The 20,868-nt window shown below is 36.4% G+C and overlaps 2 long non-coding RNA genes across 9 annotated transcripts; both read right to left on the reverse strand.

Annotated features, from left to right (window-relative positions):
• Positions 1-1,621: 1,621 nt before the first annotated feature.
• LOC110729075 lies at positions 1,622-10,038 on the reverse strand. 6 transcript variants are annotated; one of them, XR_002512803.1, is made up of 5 exons: positions 5,380-10,038; positions 4,975-5,167; positions 2,984-3,181; positions 2,724-2,813; positions 1,622-2,561 (listed from the first exon to the last, which is right to left on the reverse strand). It is a non-coding gene; the product is annotated as an uncharacterized LOC110729075 (long non-coding RNA). The 6 variants fall into 6 exon arrangements; XR_002512807.1 differs by having other exon boundaries at positions 4,975-7,085; positions 9,284-10,035; XR_002512805.1 differs by having other exon boundaries at positions 4,975-5,080; positions 5,380-10,034.
• Positions 10,039-14,307: 4,269 nt separating this feature from the next.
• On the reverse strand, positions 14,308-20,087 carry LOC110729076. Of its 3 annotated transcripts, none has more exons than XR_002512810.1 (5): positions 19,401-20,087; positions 18,768-18,879; positions 15,549-17,029; positions 15,337-15,452; positions 14,308-14,689 (listed from the first exon to the last, which is right to left on the reverse strand). It is a non-coding gene; the product is annotated as an uncharacterized LOC110729076 (long non-coding RNA). The 3 variants fall into 3 exon arrangements; XR_002512809.1 differs by having other exon boundaries at positions 15,394-15,452; positions 17,562-18,879; XR_002512808.1 differs by having other exon boundaries at positions 17,562-18,879.
• Positions 20,088-20,868: the final 781 nt, after the last annotated feature.

Consider the following 20,868-nt stretch of genomic DNA (forward strand, 5'->3'; position numbering starts at 1 on the left):
ACTCAACAAATCAGCAAAACCCTAAAATCTTACATCTTATTTTACCAATTTAAGAAATTCAACACAGTTTTGTTTTAATTTTTCCACAAAAGAGAAAGAAAAAAGAAATCAAGAAAGTGTTCTTGCACATATTTTGGGATTTGAAAAGCCAAAATTTTCATGTCCTAATCTCATAACAAAATAAAAAAAAAAAAAACTAAAAGTTTTTTATTGAAAGAATTTTACTAAAATTACCAAAAAAAAAAAAAAAAAAAAAAAAACAATAAAAATTTGTTGGGGAAGGAGGCTCAGATCTGCCATTTCATCAAAAACAATCTGGTGGAAGTAATTAATCCATCAAGGTTAGATAAAAGGTCAACTCCCATGGCGGCAAATGAAACCCATAACAGGTAGCTGCCAAGCCAAATGGAAATGAACCTCACCAAAACCTTGACGATAAAAACCTCCAAAAACCAAACTGAAAATGACTAATTTGAGCGATTTGATAGCATCATAGCCTCAAGGAACGGAGGTAGTATTATTATTGTTATTACGAAGTACTATATATATATGTATATTATGATGATGATGATGATGATGATGATGATTGAGGACCGTTTGATTGGGTTTATAGAAATCAGCGGCTTAAGATTACCGACCGCCGTGAACGGTGGTGGGTTATCGAGGGAGAGTGGCAAACGGTCCTCGGGAAACTCCCACGGCCTCTCCCTGCCTCATTCTTAAACTAATGATAGGAACCCTACTTTTTGCGGCTTCTCTTCTTTCTTATAGTGTGCTTTGGTTTCATTTCATCAATTCATGATGATGTATTGCTTTTTTTTCATTTGTTTGTTTATTGTCACTTTTGCCCTCTTTGTTTAGGATCTTTTAAAAGTAAGCAATGAGAATGACTTTACTTGATTCAAACATATACTTTCTTCGATTTTATACTAGTTATTAACGGAATTTCCTTAGGTGTATTTGTTAATGTATGATTTTATATAAAAACATGAACACGAATAATAATACTATTTGACTCAAACATATACTTCCCCTGAATAATATTAGTTGACACATTTTCTTTAGATGCGTTTGTCCATTTATAACTTCAATAAAAATATCATTAGTTATGTACAATTGAGACTCTACTCAGCTAATTTTTTTTCTTAAAAATGGAATCAATAACTTAAGTGAATGGCAGCGGGAAAGTAAAAGAAAAAAAAAAAAAAAAAAATGGTGGATGACTGGATGTATTATTGAATTTCTAACACTAGTCTAGTTTTGTTGCTCAAATTTATTAAGGTAAAAAGATCCAAAATTAGAGGATCCCTAGATGAGGTTTGATTTCATGATCATAAAGTTATGAGGCCAAATCTCTAGTTAGGTTAAGTCAATAAGTTTTTATTTTCTTGCTTAGTTTTATTGAGATAGTGATAACTTGGATTAATCAACACCCTCAGGTATATTAGCAGTGCACAATTACCTACCTAGGATCGATTTAATAATGTCAATGTGTAATGTTAACGAGCATTTTTCCACAAATGTTCATCTTCACTCAACAGTCAATACCTTAAAGTGCTTGTTAGTGCATGGTTTCATTACCTCTAAAGTTGACACAATCAAGTAACTTTGCTTAACACAATAGCAAAACAAGAGTAATTGTCTTATTAACCAACAATATTACTACACAGTTGAGCAATTTTAATAATAGAGAAATAGTTATATACAGAGTACAAAACAATTTCAAAAGGCTTAGGGTATAATAAACAAAAAATTAAATTGCTGCCACTTGAGTAGTCGATTATTTTGATACGAGCCGGTGGTGCTAACACTATAAGCTACGTTCGTGTTGGAGTTGTTCTTTTTGGTGTCTTGATCACCCCTTGAACGCTTAAAGTTAAAATGCCAATTTGTTTCAGCTGCAAACAGTAAGGCCCCGAATGTGAGATCCAGATGAGGGGTACGTTCCAAGTTTTTTCCTCCAAAAGATTAGAACCAATAAAACTGAATCATGAAGAAAGTAAGACTTCATTATTTTCACCTGATCGGCTGATCCCCATGCCACAATTTGAAGATGATGGCAGCTCCATAGTAGCACTGTAGCAGTATTTTGCTGGCAAATCAATACAGCATGCAACACTAGTATGGTGCCAAGTTTTGATCGAAGGTGAATAGAAATATACCGCTCTGCTATCATGGTGTAGTACACAGCTGCAAAACCTCCTACCCCCCACTTTGCCTTGCCATGAGGGGAGAGGCTCTCTAGGGTAAAGTTGATATCGTAGCACAGTAGTAATAGCAACCCCACTTTGCCTTAAATATTACGTCACACGGAAACTAGTGGTAATACCTCTACCTCTGCCACCCCCTGAAACAATTATTTTTTATTTCAAAAAAGGGAGAAACGAGGCTCAGATTTGCCCTTCATCAGGCAATGAAAGACACTAATTAATCAATGGCAGCAAAGCAAGCAAAACTCAAGTTAAGAGTTTCCATATGCTGCCCTGCCAAGCACATGCAACACCCTCCAGCCCTCCAGGCCTTTTCTTGTATCCTGATTACCGCAATCTTGTTCTTTTCACCTAAAGAAAATCAGTTCCACATCTAATTAAGCTCGTGCAAGTTCTGATAAATTCAGTTCAGAAAAATAAGACTAGACAAATTAAAATTTTAGAGGTAAAAAGACATTCCTTTAGTCTAAAAATAGCCATCACAATTAGTTTTTCAAATGACACTATACTCACAAGCTTCGTGTCTATCTTTGTCAACTGGAAACTCTCAAGTCCAGTTGATACAAAACTCAGCTTCGCCCTCTTATCCCATAAAATCCACACCTACATTTCAGGAAGCATTACATCAATTGTCTTCACCAAAACTAACAAAAACAAAGCCTTGGTGTAAAAAATGGAAACATATCCCCTAAAAAAGAATAATTGTTTACAAGATGTTGCCATGAAAACCAAGGACATGTTAGGATATGAAAAGTTAAAAAAAAAAAACTCACTTGTAGAGCTTTGGAGTGAAAATCAGAAGGTTGCGTGTTTGATAGACAGGCTTAGATACACCTTTGATTGGGTGTAAGCTCAATACAAAGGCAGCAAACCAAGCAGAGCTGATGGGCTTTGTGCAGCCAAGCCAATAGCAGAAGCTTCCCCTTTCAATAATCAACCATTCTCTCCTTCCCAACACATAGTACTCAATTCTATTTTCAAAACTTACTCAATTAAAAATTCCAAAATCACATACATCAAACATTTCACGTCTTTTTATCAATATAATCTTCAAATAATATGCACTCAAAACAACAAACAATTAAAAGCATAATGTAAAATTGTAAAAGTAATACCAAAATTCAACAATGCAGCTTCTATTTTTTATTTATTCATTTAATCAAACAAGAGGCTCAGATCCACATTTCATCAAACAATCCGGTGGAGAATTTTGAGGTGGGAAAATCAACCATGGCGGCAAATCAATCATTGGGACAAATAATTTCCAAATTCCAACCAAACCAAACCACAAAACAAAAATAATACTACCTCCGTATCAAATTATTTGCAACTTTGGAATATTTAATCATTATGCCAAGCCAATGGAAATAATTACCCAAAACCTCAAAAAATTCACCAAACACAAATTAAAATTGACTACTTTGAATGGTTTACACTCATCACAGCCTCTAATGGTTGGTGATTTTTGGGGTTGGAAGATCAAGGAGCATGCAGTCAGCAGAGTTACACAGTCACAGCTCACAGCTCACAGAGACCGATAAAGCAGCTAAGGTTCTAGCATCCGATGGTATGAGGACCGTTTTAATAGTATCCAGATATATCACCGGCGAAAGACAACAATCGTAAAACAATGGTCGTCTAAGGAGAGGGGCAAAACGGTCCTCGGGAAACTCCCATGACCTCTCCCTGCCTCATTCTTGGTATTAATTAACGATAAACCCTAGATTATGAAGCTGATTTTCACTAACTAAGAAAAAAACATCTTACCTCAGAAGCTCCTTCAATAGGAGAGAAAACTCACAAAGTCACAACCCATTTCAATGGAGAATCCAGAGTACGCTTCAATGAAGGAGAGAGTGAGAGATAGCTCAAAAAGGCGCTTCAATAGAGAATTCAAAGTACACTACAATGAAGGAGGCTCATATCCTCATTTCATCAAACACTCAGGTGGAAAATTTCAAGGTGGGAAATCAACCATGGCGGCAAATCAATCAAATCGGACCCAAATCATTTCCAACACCACAAATAAGCTAAGCATCATGTTGAAGACTAAGGGCCTGTTCCGATTTGCTGAAAAGAATTGAAGTGATTAGAAAGCTGAGCTGAAATGTAATTAAGATGAATAGAACAGGCCCTAACTTTGATCTTTCTGCCAAGCCAAATGGAAAAATTTACCCAAAACCTCAAAAAAATTCTCCAAACCCAGATTAAATTTGACTACTTTGAACAGTTAATCTCATCATAGCCTCAAAAGATGGATAATTTGACTGTAATTCTGCATGCAGACTGCAGAGTTACAGTCACAGTTCACAGACAGATAGACAATTGGTTAGAGCTGAGGACAGTTTTAACAGTTGTCGGAGAAATCACCGGCAAAAAAAAGGCCACCATTAACGGCAATCGTTTTAGGAGAGGGGCAAAACAGTCCTCGGGAATCTCCCATAACCTCTCCCTGCCTTAATCTTAGTATTAAATCGACGATAAACCCTAGATTGTGAAATTGATATTTGATGATTACAAAAAGAAAACAACTTGGGGCCTGTTCTCATAGACTGAACTCAGCTGAACTTAACAGAGCTGAACTGAAATGAATATTTTATAAGAGAAGGAAATTAGTAGCTGAACTAAGCTGAAAATAAACGTATAAGAATAGGCCCTTAACCTCAGAAGCTGCTTCAATTGATTATAGAAATATAAGAAGTCGATTCAATGGAGTGCACTTCAATGGGAAATTGACATTCGATGATAACAAAAACATTATTACCTCAAATACTGCTTCAATGGAATGAGAGAAAGCTCAGAAGCCGCTTCAATGGAGAACACGCTTCAATGGAGAACTCAGAGTGAGCTACAATGGAGGAGGCTGAGATCTGCATTTCATCGAACAATTTGGAGGAGAATTTTCAAGAAAGAGAAAATCAATTACACAAATGGCGGCAAACAAAACCCTAAAGTTGCTGCCAAACCAATTGGAAAAGAAAATCAATTTCCCAGAAAACCCAAATTGAATTTGATTACTTCAAACGATTCAATTTCTATTATCAAAACTTTCTCAAATCAAAATTCCATGCATCAAACAGTTCATATTTTTTTATCAATATAATCTTCACATCATATACTCACAAAACAACAAACAATTAAAAAAAATGTAAAATTGTAAAAGTATTACCAATTTTCAACAATGCAGCTTCCATTTTATTTTTCGCAAACAAGAGGCTCAGATCCACATTTCATCAAACAATCCGGTGGGGAATTTTGAGGTGGGAAAATCAACCATGGCGGCGAATCAATCATATTGGGACAAATAATTCCCAACCAAACAAAACCAAACCATAAAACAAACCCTCCGCATCATATTATTTGCAACTTCGGAATATTGATCTTTCTGCCAAGCCAATGGAAAAAATTACCCAAAACCTCAAAAATCCTCCAAACCCAAATTAAATTTGACTACTTTGAATGGTTTACGCTCATCACAGCCTCTAATGGTTGGTGATTTTTGAGGTTGGAAGATCAAGTAGCATGCAGTCAGCAGAGTTACACAGTCCCAGCTCACAGAGACAGATAAAAGCAGCTAAGGTTCAGGCATCCGATGGTTTGAGGACCGTTTAAATAGTGTCCACATAAATCACCGGCGAAAGACAACCGTTGTAAGCAACGGTCCTCTAAGGAGAGGGGCAAAACGGTCCTCGGAAACTCCCATGACCTCTCCCTGCCTCATTCTTGGAATTAATCAACGATAAACCCTAGATTATGATGAAACTGATATTCGCTGATCAAGAAAAACATCTTACCTCATAAGCTCCTTCAATAGAGGAGAGAAAACTCACAAAGGGTCTATTCCGATTTACTTAAAACAACTGAACTGAAATACTGAACTGAACTGATATTAAGCTGAACATAACAGCCTAAAGTCACAAGACTCACAACTGATTTCAATAAAGAATTCAGAGTACGCCTCAATTAAGAAGAGAGTGAGAGATAGCTCAAAAAGACGCTTCAATAGCGAATTCAGAGTACACTTAATTGAAGGAGGCTCAGACCCTCATTTCATCAAACAATCAGGTGGAATATTTCGAGGTGGGAATTCAACCATGGCGGCAAATTAATCAAATCAAACCCATATCATTTCCAACTGAACCAACCCCACAAGATAAAATAAAATAAAATAAATGAGAAAAATACAAGCTAAGCATCATGTTGAATACTAAGGGCCTGTTCCAATTGACTGAAAACAACTGAACTGATTGGATTAGAGCTGAACTAAACTGAAATTAAGCTTGAATAGAACAGGGCCTAACTTTGATCTTTCTGCCAAGCCAAATGGAAAAATTTACCCAAAACCTCAAAAAAATTCTCCAAACCCAGATTAAATTTGACTACTTTGAACAGTTAAACTCATCATAGCCTCTAAAGATTGATAATTTTTGGTGGTTAATATGATTAAGCTGCATGCAGACAGCAGAGTTACAGTCACAGTTTACAGACAGATAGACAGTTGGTTAGAGCTGAGGACAGTTTTAACGGAGAAATCACCGGCAAAAAACGGCCGCCGTTAATGGTGGCCGTTTAAGGAGAGGGGCAAAACTGTCCTCGGGAAACTCCCATAACCTCTCCTTGCCTCAATCTTAGTATTAAATCAACAATAAACCCTAAATTGTGAAATTGATATTCGATAATTACAAAAAGAAAACTTAACCTCAGAAGCTGCTTCAATGGATTATAGAAATATCAGAAGTAGATTCAATGGAGAACGTTGAGTGCGCTTCAATGGGAAATTGACATTCGATGATAACAAAAACAATACTACCTCAGAAACTGCTTCAATGGAGTGAGAGAAAGCTCAGAAGCCGCTTCAATGGAGGAGGCTCAGATCTGCATGTCATCAAACAATTTGGGGGAGAATTTTCAAGAAAGAGAAAATCAATTACACAAATGGTGGCAAACAAAACCCTAAAGTTGCTGCCAAACCAATTGGAAAAGAAAATCAATTTCCCAGAAAACCCAAATTGAATTTGATTACTTACGATTCAATTTCTATTTTCAAAACTTTCTCAAATCAAAATTCCATGCATCAAACAGTTCATGTCTTTTTATCAATATAATCTTCACATCATATACTCACAAAACAACAAACAATTAAAAAAAATGTAAAATTGTAAAAGTATTACCAAATTTCAACAATGCAGCTTCCTTTTTATTTTTTGCAAACAAGAGGCTCAGATCCACATTTCATCAAACAATCCGGTGGGGAATTTTGAGGTGGGAAAATCAACCATGGCGGCAAATCAATCATATTGGGACAAATAATTTCCAACCAAACAAAACCAAACCATAAAACAAACCCTCCGCATCATATTATTTGCAACTTCGGAATATTGATCTTTCTGCCAAGCCAATGAAAAAAATTACCCAAAACCTCAAAAATCCTCCAAACCAAAATTAAATTTTGACTACTTTGAATGGTTTACACTCATCACAGCCTCTAATGGTTGGTGACTTTTGAGGTTGGAAGATCAAGGAGCATGCAGTCAGCAGACTTACATAGTCCCAGCTCACAGAGAAAGATAAAAGCAGCTAAGGTTCTGGCATCGATGGTTTGAGGACCGTTTTAATAGTGTCCAGATAAATCACCGGCGAAAGACAACCGTTGTAAGCAACGGTCCTCTAAGGAGAGGGGCAAAACGGTCCTCGGAAACTCCCATGATCTCTCCCTGCCTCATTCTTGGAATTAATCAACTATAAACCCTAGATTATGATGAAACTGATATTCGCTGATCAAGAAAAACATCTTACCTAATAAGAGCAAGTTTAGCCCCAAGTCTTAAGACTTGGATGTGACATCATTTTTGGTGGTCCCCATTGAAAATGATGTCGTCAAATTCTTATTAAGACTCACTAAGACTTACACAAATTTATCACTTTAGCCCTAAGATTAAATATTTGACATATTATAAGTAGAAAAGTATAAAATTAAAAAAAGGGATAATAAAAATAAAAGTGAGGTGGGTGAAGTGGGTCCCAATCTCAAATCTTAAGTTGAGTCTTGAAATTTCAAGACTCAACTTGAGACTTGAGACTTGCTTGAGATTTTTCATGAAAAATGGGAAAAGTCTTGAGCATATGTCTTAAGATTCAAATTGCTGATATCACCCTTGCTCTAAGCTCCTTCAATAGAGGAGAGAAAACTCACAAAGGGTCTATTCCGATTTACTTAAAACAACTGAACTGATATTAAGCTGAATAGAACAGCCTAAAGTCACAAGACTCACAACTGATTTCAATAGATAATTCACAGTACGCCTCAATTAAGTACAGAGTGAGAGATAGCTCAAAAAGAGGCTTCAATAGCGAATTCAGAGTACACTTCAATGAAGGAGGCTCAGACCCTCATTTCATCAAACAATCAGGTGGAAAATTTCGAGGTGGGAATTCAACCATGGCGGCAAATCAATCAAATCGAACCCATATCATTTCCAATTGAACCAACCCCACAAAATAAAATAAAATAAAATAAATGAGAAAAATGCAAGCTAAGCATCATGTTGAATACTAAGGGCCTGTTCCGATTAACTGAAAACAACTGAACTGATTGAATTAGAGCTGAACTGAACTGAATTTAAGCTGGATAGAACAGGCCCTAACTTTGATTTTTTTTTTTTTTTTGAAGGGGCCCTAACTTTGATCTTTCTGCCAAGCCAAATGGAAAAATTTACCCAAAACCTCAAAAAAATTCTCCAAACCCAGATTAAATTTGACTACTTTGAACAGTTAAACTCATCATAGCCTCTAAAGATTGATAATTTTTGGTGGTTAATATGATCAAGCTGCATGCAGACAGCAGAGTTACAGTCACAGTTTACAGACAGATAGACAGTTGGTTAGAGCTGAGGACAGTTTTAACGGTTGTCGGAGAAATCACCGGCAAAAAACGGCCGCCGTTAACGGTGGTCGTTTAAGGAAAGGGGCAAAACAGTCCTCGGGAAACTCCCATAAATCTTAGTATTAAATCAACGATAAATACTACATTGTGAAATTGATATTCGATGATTACAAAAAGAAAACAACTTAACCTCAGAAGCTGCTTCAATGGAAGATAGAAATATCAGAAGTAGATTCAATGGAGAACGTTGAGTGCGCTTCAATGGGAAATTGACATTCGATGATAACAAATACAATATTAACTCAGAAACTGCTTCAATGGAGGGAGAGAAAGCTCAGAAGCCGCTTCAATGGAGGAGGCTCAGATCTGCATGTCATCAAACAATTTGGGGGAGAATTTTCAAGAAAGAGATAATCAATTACACAAATGGCGGCAAACAAAACCCTAAAGTTGCTGCCAAACCAATTGGAAAAGAAAATCAATTTCCCAGAAAAACCCAGAAACCCAAATTGAAATTTGATTACTCTAAACGACTCAATTTCATCACTGCCTCAAAGGGTCCTTCATTTTTTTTTTTTTTGAGGGTGAAAAGGGGAAGAAGAAGAAGAAGAAGAGGTATATACTTGTAGTACGTAGTATGGAGTAGTATTTAAAAACGGAGTAATAATGAAGAAATACCAGATATATTTCCCGCTTTGAGGGCCGTTTTAACGGTGGTCGGAGAAATCATCGGCTAAAGATGACCGCCGTATACGGTGGTGATCAAGGAAGAGGGGCAAAACGGTCCTCGGGAAACTCCCAAGCCTCTTCCTGCCTCAGTCAATCGTTAGAAGTCTTAGAACCCTAAATTTGCTCCCTTTCTGCTCTTTTAAAGAGAGGATTTGAAGTAATTGTCAATTTTACCCTCATGGTTTATGCTTTGGAGTGAAGGTATAATGAGGGCATTAATGTATTTTACTTCACTAGCTTAACTTCACCTAGGAAGCTTAATAATGTGGTTTTCCAATTTATTCAAGACAATATTTGGAAAAAGGTAAAGGGATGGAAAGGTAGTTTTCTTTCTCAAGTTGGTCGGGAAGTTCTTATCAAGTCTATTGCTCAAGCTATCCCAACTTATGTCATACTCCGTACAATGTTTCGTGATCCCTGCTAGCATTTTTAATGAGGTGGAAAGATTATGTAGAAACTTTTTCTGGGGTCAAAAGTTAGTAATATTGGGAAGTAATATTAACACTAATCATGGTGTTCGATGATGTCCTTAGAATTAAACTCTACTATTGATTGAGTGAAATGGTGTATAAATTGTGCAAGGGCTTATACTAGAGGACTAGACTACTAAACACAACTCCGAGGCTTCTTATGAACACCAAGACTAGCAAGTAGCAACGTCAACAAGTAGTAATTTACGCTAATCATGTTATTTAATTATGTCCATATAAGAATTGTCCTAATGATGGGATAAAACGGTGCATAAAATTTGCTAGGCTACAAGGTACTAGATTACTATAGTATATGCTGCTCTGAGTTCTGAGCTGAGGCTTCTTGCAACTGCATGGTAGTTTGCGATAAGTTACACTAATAACTCCTCTTAGCAGCTAGCAAATTTCATGATCCAAATATTGACATTTTAATGCACAAGCAGTAAGCATCCTAGAATATATTTAGAGGAGCTCGTATTGAGCAATTTGGACCTTTGGTTGACAGAATATTAAGCTGTGATATGTTATCTTACATCAAAAGGCAATCAGAATAAAATCAATGTAGTACTGCACTCCGCATCATTGTATACAACATAATCCTTGAGGAAAATTCTCAAGGATCTTAGAGAACAAAATGCAGCAAACTACATCAAAAAACCCTCCAATCTAACCCCCGACTTGCATTACTAATAAAACTAATGTCAATACTCTGCAGCTCTTGAATCCAAGCTTGTTGATTACCAACTCTGTTCCCGCGGTATTAGTTGACTGGTACTTGAGCTATATGCTCCCGAGTCCCAATAGATCATAAAAGCACCGCCCATCAATATTGAAGGGTTGATATGATCTGCCAGCAAAACCTCAGAAAACCAAGGTAGGCTGAGATAGCCTTTTCTTTTACCGTTTCAGATCAGTATTTCACCTACAGCAACACAAGCAACAGGTAAATAAAACAAACAATCCAAAGAGGCAAATAACATCAACAGATGACAGCCAGCAGCAGCCAAGCACAACGATGTGTTGGATTATGCTTGGGCAACTACTGCTACATAATAGCTGGTTTATCAACAGACTCGTGATTTATCCCTACACGGCTACATGCTGAACCAAACAAATCTCCATGAGAGCACAAAAGTTTCAACTGTCAGACAAATAACAGGAAATAAAGACCAAAATTAATGAAGATCATCTTGATGAAGGGACAACAATCATATCACAACAGCCCACACTCCCACGGCTTTTCCACGCTGTTAAGATTATTAAAGTCCCAACATCTCCTCACACTATTATAATTTTTTTTTAATCACACGAAGGCTAAGATGGGAAGTTGATGCTACACTTTCATAGTTCCATAAGTGACTTAGATTTATTTTCTTTGTACCAAATATTACCAGAGACATAATCTAGATTTAGATTTTTATGTATATACACTGCATGCAGCATGCATATACATATAATCCTACAAAACATAAACGCCCTGAAGATTCACTTTATAGACATAAGGAACAAAAGGTCAGTGCCACGGCTGAGCAAACAAACCTCATTTACTTGCAGCTGCCAATCCAATGGAAAACTCTCCTACCTTCATTATTCTTGTATCAGACGAAATCAACAAAGGCCACTACAAGTTAGTGGATTTACAGGGAGAGATTGTGGTGGCTGAGTAAAGTTAAGGCCAGTTCAAAGAGAGGAGAATGTATGGGCAATCGCCAGACCCAGTTACCTAGACTAGTCCCAAGAAAATGGAAACCTCTTAAACCGAGGCAACAAACTGTTTAACGCCTGGTTAAAAAAGCAGCACATTAAAATTGCTACCTATGTTGTTCACAAGAGCTCACAAAAAAGGGAGAAATTATTTAATGGACAAAGGCAACCAAATCCCACAAGAGAATAGGTAATCTGATACATCAGTGACCCTGATGACCGTTGAAAAATTTAAATGGCATTATCAGAGCAAGGCCCAAATTGAGTGACCAACAATCTAAACAGAATCATTGTGCACAGATTCAGGAGTATATATTGTGAAATTCGTGTGAAAAACGAAAATTTGAAAGAACCCGACCCTTCCTAAATCCTTGAAACTTGAACAATTTGTCAAAACATGACACTATACTGTACATACAAACACAATTCTTGATCAACAAATACTAATGCAATCACTAACAAATCCTAAATCAATGAGCATCATCTCAAAAGACAAATGTGGGGTATTAATTATCATTAGCTCCATCATCACTGATGACAAAATCAACATGCAAAATAATGACGAGGGCTGCAGTTGCCGCCTCTTCAACAAACCTCAACTTCTAATCACTAAGTGAATATTTTTCATCAAGCAATCAGCCTAAATACTAAACTACCTAAAGCCAGCAATTTGTTCGACAGGTACTTGTGCAAAGTGAAAATCCCAGCAATGTTATACAAAGGCCTGAAGTTCTCTTAATCTAGGATAAATAAGCATATATACTTTCAGACTGTCATATGAACACTTACAAGGCAGCAACTTATTCAAGTTCAACCACTGTCAAAGCTAATTTAGGCCCAATTTAGTAGATGCCAACTTATGATCTGCAAAATTATGTGAGCATTTTGTAACTGATATGCTTAATCAAGCATACCAATTACAAAATGCACACATAATATGAATCTCGGTCGAATTTTTCACAATTTGATTTACAGAATCTCAATTACAGGTTGCCATTTAATCACTGCAATTGTCCACTCTAGTTCTGTTCATCAAATTCAAGCATAAAGAACCAAACTTTACCATCTAACTTTCAACTATTCAAAATACCCAACAACCTTAACCTCAAATTTGTCCATCTTAACATCTTCAAATCATTTGATTCTTTTGATCATGCTAAATACAGAGTACTGAACATAAAAGAAAAAAGAAACCATTTTGAAAAAGGAGGCTCAGATCGGCATAGCATCAAACAAACAATTTGGTGTGGCAAATCAAGCAAGGGAAAAATCAACAATGGCGGCAAACCAAACCTGAAAAGATGCGCAATTGAGGAGAGAGAAAATCTCAACCCAGCAACATGCAAAACTCCCATCAAATTGCTGCCAAGCCAAATGTCAAATTACCCAAAACAAGAAATGCCCACAAAAACCAAACTGAAAATTGATTACTATTAAACGATTAATTTATCATCACAGCCTCATTATTGGTACAATTACTGCTACTAGTACTACTACTGAATTTTTATTTTATTTTTATTTTCTTTTTGGGTTTTTGGATTGTTCTGAGGGCCGTTTTAATAATGGTGGTCGGAGAAATCACCGGCTAAAGATGACCGCCGTATACGGTGGTAATCAAGGGAGAGGGGCAAAACGGTCCTCGGGAAACTCCCAAGCCTCTTCCTGCCTCATTCAATCGTATGAACCCTAATTTTCCCCCAATTTGCTTATTTATAGAACCCAAGGAATTGTCTTTCACCTTTTGTATATTGTCCTTTTTGCCCTTATTCTTGGGGTCAATGAACATGAACAAAATGAGGGCATTAATGTCTTTCAAATTTCCTTGACCAGTTTTGTAGATTTCCAAAAGTAATTAAAACAAATGGTACAAATATTAAGCCCTTGTAAAATATAATGTTTTTTTTTTCTTTTTAGTGTTTTGTGAAATATAATGATTGATTGGTGTAAAGTGTAATCCAATTAAAAGCATGCAAATGTTTAAAAATCTTTTTTAGCTTAACCTATTGTTTCATATACTACCTCCGATACATATTATTTACAATGATTAGACATTTTTCCTCTTTACTTTATGTCAAATCGTTGCAAATAATATGTAACGGAGGTGGTATATTTTCACCCGCCCGCATTTTATCAAGTTACACACATAATATGCATAAAAAGTTTATTTACTTCGTATATTGTATTGTTTCTTGGTGTCAGGTTTGATATGCTTCAATTAGCAATTACATTGGCTACAAAGAAAGAGTCACAAGAGTTGCAATTTTAGTAAAAACGGAGAAAATATTTAATCAATTAAGCACAAGGTTGAACAACATTTAATCAATCTTTATTATCATTAATCAGCATAATTTCTTCAATCTCATACTCCATACATTATACAAGAAAGCTTTGGTCTGTACATGATGCTAGAACATTCAATAATCACTATGGAGTTGTAACTTTTCAGTGCCTACATAATTGTATCAGTAATGGTACAAAAACTGAAGTTGCCTTTGAACCAGCAAGATACTTGATGCTGTCGCTTGTCACTTGATTGCACTGAGTCTCACAGAATGTGAGCCTCTTTTAACTGCCTACATAGTACATACTAATAATACCAGTAAGAGTACAAATCTAAATTTGCCTTTGAACAAGCAAAACATTTGATGATGTCGCCTATCACTTGATTGCGCCAAGTCTTATAGTATGCGAGCCTGCAAAGACGCAAAGTTATGATCAGCATCTTATCTCAAAGCCACCACTTGATCACAAATGTGGCTGCCCTGAAAGACAAGTTAAGAGGTCATAGCAGAATTTCAGACTACCAGAGTGGTGGTATGTTGTCTATGTACACGGTAGTTTATATAATCCATAATTAGCTAAAAAAAACACAAGGGGTTTCAATGATCTTCAATGACCAGATTTAAGCATATTTTCGAAGCCATAACATATAACAAGTTCATTCCAAGGCTTAAAACTCCACTAAGGAGTACAAAGATATTGGACTGATAACAGGAAGATTTATGGGGGATTTTCATGATGAGCAAAAATTTACAGGGAATATCACATACAAATAGAGAGAGAGAGAGAGAGAGAGAGAGAGGGGGGGGGGTCAAAGTGAAAGACTCATTTAGCTATTAATCATCAAAGTCCAAATCATTAACGATGACATAAATACACTATCAGGCTTAGGCCTTCTCATACAAAATGATCAGTTCATCAAGCATTTGGGAAGCCTAGACTACCATGGATGCAAGAACACAAACAGCAGAACATGGGAGGTTTCCAAAATGCTTATTTGACAATGTTAATATTATATTAATACAATAATAATGCAAGAATTACTAAAGAAATTACATACAAGTTACTATGAGCATCTTAAGCATTTGTAGAATCACCAAAATGCAAACTTCCCTACCATAATGTACCCGATTAGTTGGGATATGCAACAACACCAAAGCCAATCAACTTCTTCATCTATTACAGAAATCATAACAATTCAATCATTATAGTTTCTAAATGTCAACAAAAAACAACATAATTAACTGAAGCAGGGTACCGTCTGGTTCTTACCTTAACACCTTCCTGCTAGAGTTGAACATCTCTCATTTTGCAATCAGCAAATTGAACAATAACATCCATCACAATATTCACACGTGCACACATTGTTACATAAGAATACAGAGAGAGAAATTCAACCTTCATTAGATATCAGGAAGGGACTCAAAGTCTAAATAAAGTAACATCCTATAATTGAGAGGCTCATAAATAGGGAGTATATTGAAGTACAAAAAATGGAATCTTTGAAGCTTTTAAAATAACCCGGTCATTCACAAATGAACCCAAGGTAGATCCATTACTTCGAATACTCAATACTAATACTGATATAGCTCAGTTGTTGACTGAATGACTGGTGAGAGCAAAGGCCTAAAACTTACATCATACAATATGAAACTTTATACTGCAGGTGAGATACAAGCATAAAGGAGTCCTGGGATTTAACTTCTGCTCAGAAGCAACCTCATCAAGGCTCTATTTAATGGATGCATGAATAATTTTCCCATTTAATCCTCCCAAAACTTAAACCACAAAAATAATGCAAAACTGAGTAATATGCATTACCTTGTCAGCAATGCTAGCTTCCATTTTTCCCCCTCTGGATCTAGAGCTGTTTTTTTTTAGAAGGCTCAGAACCACATTTCATCACACAATTTGGTTGAGGATTTCAAGGTGGGTAAATTAACCATGGCGGCAAATCAAGCAAATTGGGTCCAGAAAAATTCCAAATGAACCAAACAAAGCCTAAGAAACAACCACAACATACAAAACACCCATCATTTGATTGCTGCCAAGCCAAATGGAAATTTACCAAACAATTCAAAATATTCTCCAAACCAAAATTGATCGACTACTTTGAACGGTTTACACTCATCACAGCCTCTTAAGGTTGATGATAATTGTGGAGTAAGAAGATAAAAGATGCTGGCAGACAACAGTTACAGAGTCGCATCTCACAGAGACAGATAAGGCAGTTAAGGTTCTGGCGTGCGCCAGTTTGAGGGCCGTTTTTGCTGTGGTCAGAGAAATCACCGGCTAAAGATGACCGCCACCTACAGTGGTCGTCTAGAGAGAGGGGCAAAACGGCCCTCAGGAAACTCCCATGGCCTCTCCTTGCCTCATTCTTGGTATTCCTAATTTCCTTCTCTCATAAACAATTCATTTCAGCTCTATTCAGTTCAATTGTTTGCAGTAAATCAGAACAGGCCCTTAGTAACAAAGTTTTGCTTTGATAAATACGAGTGGGAAAGGGGTAGCTTTTAATTATAATAAATGGATCGTTCAAAAATTGTATGAATACACAAACACATTTTTAGTAAGCTCAGATCATACACCTTTGATTAACCATGGCGGCAAGCCAACCCAAGCAAAGCTCGTGGGCGTTGGACTGCCAAGCCAATAGCAAATGCTTGCTCCCCTTCAATACCAACTAGGCAACTACTCCATAGCTCCCTCAGATGGATTTCCTGTTTGCTTTTTCACAGTCAACAAGACACCTGTGACAATTAAATCTTTAGTTACGTAGTGTAAAGTTGATAAATACAAATACACAATGAAACTAATCAAACAAGATACCATATAATTATGGTCCCCCTAATATTGGTAGGAATTAATGATCGAAGTTTGTGAAGTTTGACCTTTGACTTCAGAAAAAGCATGACATAATCGAACACGTGATGGAGTATATTATTGTAGAAATGGAATAACCACTGCCTTCTAAATAACTAACTTATCCACAAATAATCGGTTAAGCACTGCCTACTACTAATACTGATATAGCTCAGTTGGTGAGGGCAAAGACCTAAAATGTACATCATACAAGGTAAGAATGAAGGATACTTCAATATGAAACTTTACAATGCAGACAAAGTACAAGCAGAAAGGAGACCTGGGATCCAACCACTTCTTAAAAGCAGGCTCATCAAGGCCCTTTTTAAGGATGCATCAATAATCTTCACGTCTAATCCTCCCAAAATACAAGACCAAAAAAGTAATGCAGAACTGAGTATTATATACAAAGTACATTACCTTGTCAACAATTCTAGCTTCCAAATTTGTCTCCCCTGGATGTGGAGCAGGATTAGGTTATTGTGTTTTCAGCTCTTTTTTTTCCTTTTTTTTTTTTTTTTCAGGAGGCTCAGATCCACATTTCATCAAACAATTTGGTGATGAATTTTGAGGTGGAAAAATCAACCATGGCGGCAAACAAAAATAGATGGGTCCAGAATATTTCAGATGAAACAAATAGAGCCCAAAGACACAACTGCAACAACAAAAGACCCATCATTTGATGAGAGTGAGGGGATAGCACAAGTGGTTAGAGCTTTCCTAAGAGATCCTAGGATCGATTCTCATCACCCGCCCTTGTGGCTCTCTAAACATCAAAAATAAAAAGACCCATCATTGATTGCTTCCAAGCCAAAGGGAAATTAACCAAACAACTCAAAAAAATTCTCCAAACCCAAATTGATTGACTACTTTGAATGGTTTACTCATCACAGCCTCTAATGATTGATAAAGTTTGTAGGGTAAAAAGACAACGATGTGTGCAGACTGCAGAGTTCCACAGTCAGCTCAAACAGACAGATAAGACGGTTAAGTTTCTGGCACTCTACAGTTAAGTTTCTAGCACTTGACAGTTTAAGAGCCGTTTTTACAGTGGTTGGAGAAATCACCGGCAAAAGATGACCGCCGCTGATGGTGGTCGTCAAAGGAGAGGGGCAAAACGGCCCTTGGGAAACTCCCATAGCATCTCCTGCCTCATTCTTGGTAAACCGTAAAAACTGATAAATGCAGGCCCGTCCCTGAGCTAAAGCAGGAGGGGCAGCTGCACTGGGCAGGGAAGTAAAGGTCCATTTTCATAGTTCCATCCTACAATAAAGGGTTACAAACAACAACTTGCAACACATTAGCAACCAAATTTGACTCAATTATCAAATACGGCTCCAAGAATCACATCAAATTCTTCTTGTTTAATTATGTCAACATCAATGGCACATAGCAAGATTCTTGCAATAAATCGATCATTATAATCTTTCATAACTTCAGTAATAATAACCAATAGTTCAATAATCCACCTTAGAAGAACCCCAAATTGATTATATCAATCAATCAATCAAGCCTAAATCCCAAATTGACTAAACTGACAATTAAATTAACACTAGATTGTGAAATTCATATTCATGGGCTTGTATGTTCATCATAAGGCCATTTAGGGGTGATCAGAGAAATCACCGGCTAACGATGACTGGTGGTCATCAAGAGAGAGTGGCAAACGGTCCTTAAGAAACTCCCACGGCCTCTCCCAGCCTCAATCTTACACTAATTATATTGTTGAACAAAGATCCTGAAAAACAAATGCAACAAATATCAAAACTGCAGCTATTATATTACTCAACTAGTCATTGTACAATTTAACCTAGTCCATAAACATAACTTCTGATATAATGCCCAATATCATCTATATAAAAGTACCAGCCTTTACGATCTAAAATCAACACTGCAGAATTACCCTACCATCTCACCACCAAAATTCACCAATTCAAGAATCCAAAATCCAAAAACTTTACTTCAAAATTCTATTTCCTAAAACTGTGCAAATGATAAAGTATAAAACATATTCCTGTGCCTCAACCATTAGCTTAAGCTTTTGGTTGAGATGGACTAACAGCAAATGACACTAATATCATGTAGCAACAAAAGTACAACTTTCACACCCAAAATCAAGTCTTTCTCAAATCAAAATTTTAAAATCACATACATTCATGCAAACCAATATTGCATGTCTTTTCATCATATATAATCTTCTCATCATATTCCCAAAATTCAAGCAACAACAATAAAAAAATCAGAATAGTAAAGTAGTACCTTTTCAACAATGCAGCTTCCAATTCTTCCTCTTTTTAAAGGAGGCTCAGATCCACATTTCATCAAACAATCAGGTCGAGAATTTTGAGGTGGGGTAATCAACCATGGCGGCAAATTGCGCCCAAATGATTTCCAACCAAACCAAACCAAACCAAAACCCAAAACAAAAACAAAACAAAACAAAACAAAACCAACATTCTGATCTGCAATATCATGAAGATAAACTTGTATTATCTCTTCTTCTTCTTCTTTTTTTTTTTTTTTTTTCCCTGCCAAGCCAAATGGAAAAATTAGCCAAAACCCTCAAAAAAATTCTCAAAACCCAGATTAAATTTGACTACTTTGAACGATTTTCTTTCATCACAGCCTCTAATGATTGATTATTAGCAAAGGGTGAGATGAGAAGATTAACATGCATGCACATACTGCAGAGTTACTGTCACAACTTACAGAAAAAGATAAAGACAGTTTGGGTTTCCGCATTCGACGGCTTGAGGACCGTTTTAAAAGTGGTCGGAGAAATCACCGGCAAAAGACGACCGCCGTCAAGGAGAGGGGCAAAACGGTCCTCGGGAAACTCCCATGGCCTCTCCCTGCCTCATTCTTGGTTGGTAAACATGAAAGAGGTAAAGTGGTAAACATGATGCTTGTGCTCTGTGCTGCTTTCTATTAGTGTCTGTAAACCTGTAGTTGTTGTAAATGGACATTTTTGTCCCTTGAGTTTGGTTGTGTGTAGGGTTGTACAGAGTGCGGTTTAGACTGCACCAAATCACAAAATTTTGCGGTTTGGTGCGGTGCGGTTTTTAAAAATGACTAAATCGGGGTTTGCGGTTTAGTACGGTTTCCAAAATTATTGAGACCAAACCGCAATGCGGTTTGCGATTTTTATACTATATTTTCATTAAAATTATATAAAATTTTTATTAAAATTATATAAAAGAACTAAAATATATTTCGTATGAGCTAATTTTTTTACTAATAATTAGTTAATTAATGGTTAATAAAAAGATTTTAATATTTAAATAATAATTATAATTTAAAATAAAAGTTTTGTTTTAAAAAGAATAATTGCAATTTTAATAAAATACGGTTAAACCGCAAACCGCACCGCACCAAACCGCACTTTTGCGATTTGGTGCGGTTTATGATCCAAACCGCACCGCGAACACCCCTAGTTGTGTGAGAAAAGTATGATAAGGGCATTAATGTCTATTTCCTTGTTTGGTCTTCTCAAATGGCTTATCATTTTTTCGTCTTCAATGTGAGCAATTTAAACTAAGGTGTCGTTTGGTTGCTATGGGAAATTACTTCCCATAGGAATTTGTATTTCATGGAAATTAAATTCCTACATTAAAATCATGAGAATTGTATAAAGTTGTTTGGTTGGCATGAAGGAAGTTACAAATTATGGGAAGTTTGATTTACCTAGAGGGTTAGGTAATTAACTTCCCATTTTTTGTGGGAAGTC

This window comes from Chenopodium quinoa, unplaced genomic scaffold, assembly GCF_001683475.1.
Source record: "Chenopodium quinoa cultivar QQ74 unplaced genomic scaffold, ASM168347v1, whole genome shotgun sequence".
NCBI classification, from domain to species: Eukaryota; Viridiplantae; Streptophyta; class Magnoliopsida; order Caryophyllales; family Amaranthaceae; genus Chenopodium; species Chenopodium quinoa.